General features: G+C 42.8%; 1 long non-coding RNA gene across 1 annotated transcript; it reads left to right on the forward strand.

Annotated features, from left to right (window-relative positions):
• The first annotated feature begins 1,695 nt into the window (after window positions 1-1,695).
• LOC118566562 lies at window positions 1,696-2,003 on the forward strand. The gene is made up of 2 exons (XR_004933112.1): window positions 1,696-1,840; window positions 1,913-2,003. It is a non-coding gene; the product is annotated as an uncharacterized LOC118566562 (long non-coding RNA).
• The last annotated feature ends 2,481 nt before the right edge of the window (window positions 2,004-4,484 follow it).

Below are 4,484 nucleotides of genomic sequence, written 5' to 3' on the forward strand. Positions count from 1 at the left end.
AAAGGACAAAAAACACAATACATTTGCAAACTGAAAATATCTTAAACCAATTCCAACCATTACATTAAAATCTATAGCAACACAAAAATCTACTCCAGTGTCACCCCTCTTAGTTTGAGCCAATACTGCAGTCTGCACACCTGAGTGTGATACACCAGGATGAGGTCCCTCCACTGCAGGTGAAACCACACCCAGAAAAACAAACAGGTTCAATCCAAACAAAACAAACAAATGGAAAAACGGTTGGTGTGCTGTTTAACTGTTTACCACTACTTCATTTCTAAAAATAATTATCAAATTAACATGTGACGTTGGCTCATCGTTACAGGGGGTTTTTGTGGCCGTAGCACATGACTAGGCCCTTTTAATACTACATGTATGTGTCATGTAATGTGGTGCATTAAAATCTGCTTTGAGTTCAGTTATTAAAACCGGCTAATTACAGCAAGTGTTTTCAAAGAGCAACTGACCAAAATACTGTTCTCATATTGGTAGGCCAAAAAGAGTTTATTATCGTTAAAGAATCAAATAAAATTATTCAAAATAATTTGCAAACTGGATGACCGTCTTTTAATACAACAAATGAGAAAACCCTTTTTTATTTTGGATCTACAATGATTTACACATTAATTTCCTGCAAAAATCTGACAAATCTATCTATTTAAAATGATGTTTGTTTGTAGAGCAGGTAAAAAAAAAAAAAAAAATTCATAAAATTTTTGTTAATTTTTTGGCCCTCTACTTCACAATTTTGGCCCATGTACCCAAAAATTTGGACACCCCTGGCATAGATACAATCTGTTCTGGCAGTGCGTGGATGACTGAGGCAGGTATAAGCAGACATGTGAACAGGTGAGAGCAAAGTAGACTCTAATTAGTGCAGCATATATATGCTGTATAATAACATATGTGCAATAACATATTTATACATAGGAGTGTACAGAATTGTATATTGTATATAGCTGTATAACTGTATCTAACTGATTCTACTTACCTACTTTGACACCTTCTTCTGACTTTTGACTATTGAGCCGATGGGACAAGTGAATTTCTCCACTGTGAGATCAATAAAGCTTATCTTATCTTATCTTATCTCTTAGCAGGTGGATCTGATCTGATTAACTGGTGACCAAGGAGTGGACTGAGCTGATAGAATAATAACTGAGGCTGAAAGGAATGAAACAATAAACTGTCCAGAACAGTCAAAAAATAAACCCAAAACCATGAAACAAGGTGTTTCTCAGTGGCCCTCACTGTCAGGGTTCTCTGTTTGGCCGCTGCTCTAACACTGCTTCACAGGTGGTTCTAGTTTGCTGGGGGGCGTGTCCCACACCTGCGGCTCGTTTGGAGCGCTGTTTCACTGACGTCTTAAGGAAGGCACAGACAGATGGAAGAGGCCAGAGCCTTATCCAGTCATGGTACGACGTGGCCTCTGACCTGATCTTGTGAGTTTTTTCGTATCTTTGGAACCTGACTAATTTTGGATCTCCTGCCTTTCTCGTAGTTTTGTGTTTGGATTACTCACCCGTCTTAATGTCTCGCTCGACGAACCAGCTTCCAAGAATCCCCGAAGCTCAGATGTTGCTCTGGCATTCCCCCTCGTACTCTCTGGATGTTACCCAGCCGGGCTCGAGGTTTCGCTTCCCTGGATTCTGCTGGATTCCTCTGATCTCTGGTCATACCGTCTGCCTCTCCTGTCTGTCGTGGCTCGCTTCGGATCCCTCGCCGCCTTGCCATCAGTCCGCCCTCCAGCTGCTAACCACCGGCCATCCTCGTGAACACTCGGCCTCAGAGTTTACCCTCACTTTCCCCTCCACAGTTAGGTTCGCTCAACTAAACGGTAAGCGGCTCGGCTTCTGGGATTTTCTATCTGGTTTAGTCTTTCGTAAACGCTCTCCTCCTCTTCCCACAGTTCCTCCGGCATTGACGTTCAGACCTCGACGGATCTCCACACCCGTGCGATCCCTGTACCTGAACCCTTTAATAAACACCTTTAAACTGCACTCTGCCTTCCGTATTGTGTCTGCATGTGGGCAAGACATATAAAAACCACGACACTCACGGGCCAATTAATTTTGGAGAAGACATTTTTTTTCAGGAGTTCTGATGCTCAACAACTGTCTGGGAAAACAAAAACATGCAAACAAACATCTGTAACCTTCATAGACAACTTTAACATATTTTGGGAGAGAAGACATCTGTTCATAGTTTCTCTCCAAATAGGTGAGGTACAAAACACCTAATATCCAACATCTTCTATTATGTGAACCTTGCCCCATCAGCATTGTCCCAAAACAAAGTACAGCAAGTACATAAACAGATAATAAGCCTGGCACAGTCCAAAAAAAAAACAAGATATAGATAGCCAGACAGATGACACAGAAAGACACTCAATCAAAATTACAGGAGGATTCGCCCCAAATCTCAACAGGACAAAATGTGGACCCCTGCAGAGAACCCAATATCTCCCTCCACCCAGACTCCACCCACCTCCCCTTTCTACCCACTCAGCCAAGGTGTTCCTTTCCTGGAATTCACCAATAATCTGAAAGAGGTTTTTAAGATTGGCTTCCAGCTGATATCCTCCCCACACAGCCATTCTGATAACCCAGGCTCTGCTGCTAAACCAGTATCTTCCAAAGGCCACAGAGTCCCCCAATGTATCTTCTCCACATATCAAGGAACATGCCTGTACGCAGGACCTTCAGACAATATCAACCACTAAGTTGTAATGAACCAAGATTTGGACCCGAAATTCAGCCAGACACAAAGAGACCTTTGAGATCTATTGGAGAAACAGGTGTAGCTGGTGTGGGAAACTTCAGGAACCTCTGCTAGGAAGAGAGACAGTTTAGTGGCTGTGAGTCCAACAGTGGGAATTGTTGAGCATTGTATTAAAGTCACTAACCTCTCTTGGATCTGAGGGTGTAGCACGGAATCTAAGAAGTGGTTCCAGAAGGATGTTAGCTTGTCCTTTGCTTGCAGAAGCTGGGTCCAAAACTCGACTAGATACAGCGGAGAAGGTCCGGGGACAGTCCCAGCTCATGCACGGGGATTCTGAAGCAGGTTGAGGAATCAAAGGATGAATCCAACAGGCAGTGTACAGAGTCCGGTCCAGGGTCTTGATACCCAGGGCTAACAGACGGGCAGACGTACAGGAGGGCTTGGCAGAGAGGCAGAGTCAGGCAACAGGCACAGGTCGGTGTCCAGAAACTGAAAACCAACAGGAGAGTCCGACATGGGCGAGGCAAACAGGCCGGAGTCCAAATAAACAATCAGAATCACTCGGAGGAAAGCAGTCAAGGAATGCTGGAAGGTCTACTTCTTCTGCACACAACCTGTAGGCTGTTCATATCTCATGCAATGTGTGAGTACAGTACATGTTCAACCGTCTCATCATACCCCAAAGAACCCACATCTCCCAGTTAGATGTCTTCCTGTAACTTTCAATGTACTATTGAGTCCTGTGTGTCAAACGAGATAATATGTCCCCCTGTCTCCGGCTAAGCTCACCTCTATATACAGTTGCCTCTGTTACATTTCCATAAATCAAATAGAAGTAGTCCATCATCCCAGTCTTTTTGCCATATTCTCTGTATTTGTTTAAATAATACTCTTAACTTCAGCCTCCCCATACTTGAGTGGAAAATCTATTTATTTTCTTGCGCCACATTTTGCACATCAATCAGCCAACTCATTTGCCTCTAATCCAAAATTGACCGGTCCGGCACCAATGGGAACATTACTTGTTTCCCCAGCATTCTCACTCTGTTCATTAGCTGTGCTAGCTCTGATACCGTGTCCATCCTTGATTCTGAGTCAATGTTCTCCATGCTTATCAATGCACTACTAGAATAAGAAGCAACTGAAACTTTATCTGCCGCATTTTCTTCCACCAATGCCAGCAGTTCTCCTGTATAGACTGCCAAATTGTCACTTGTTCATTTATTAACTTTAATGTTAAGATCTGGAATAACATACCCAACCCCAATCCTACCATTCTCCATGTTTGAAGCATCTGTATGCATCTCTAAATAGTCAAGGTACTTTCTCCACATATAGCCAACAACAATACTCTTATCAATGTCTTTTTTTCCCCAATAAACTTAAAGCTGGACTGTCTACTCACACTAGTTATTGAGAATCTGCTACCTGCACACTGGAGGAGACAGGGATATGTAGGCAACACACAGGTGTAGCAGTGCCCCTAATTAGAGGAATCACAGGTGAAGGAAATCAGGGGATAATTGCTGGAGCAGCACAGGGAGCAGAGTGTGACGTCAGCAGCAGAGACACAGAATCACAGCCAAAAGCTGTGTGAACGTTACATAATTCATATAAACATTAGATCTCTGTCAGAAAAATCATAGTCAATCAATGATTTCATTACCAACCATAATCTTGATGTTTTTAATACAAACATGGTTACATTAATTTAATGAAGCACCTCTTCTGATAGAGACAACTCCTCCAAACTACAATTT

The sequence above is a fragment of the Fundulus heteroclitus genome, chromosome 17, assembly GCF_011125445.2.
Source record: "Fundulus heteroclitus isolate FHET01 chromosome 17, MU-UCD_Fhet_4.1, whole genome shotgun sequence".
Lineage (NCBI taxonomy): Eukaryota > Metazoa > Chordata > Actinopteri > Cyprinodontiformes > Fundulidae > Fundulus > Fundulus heteroclitus.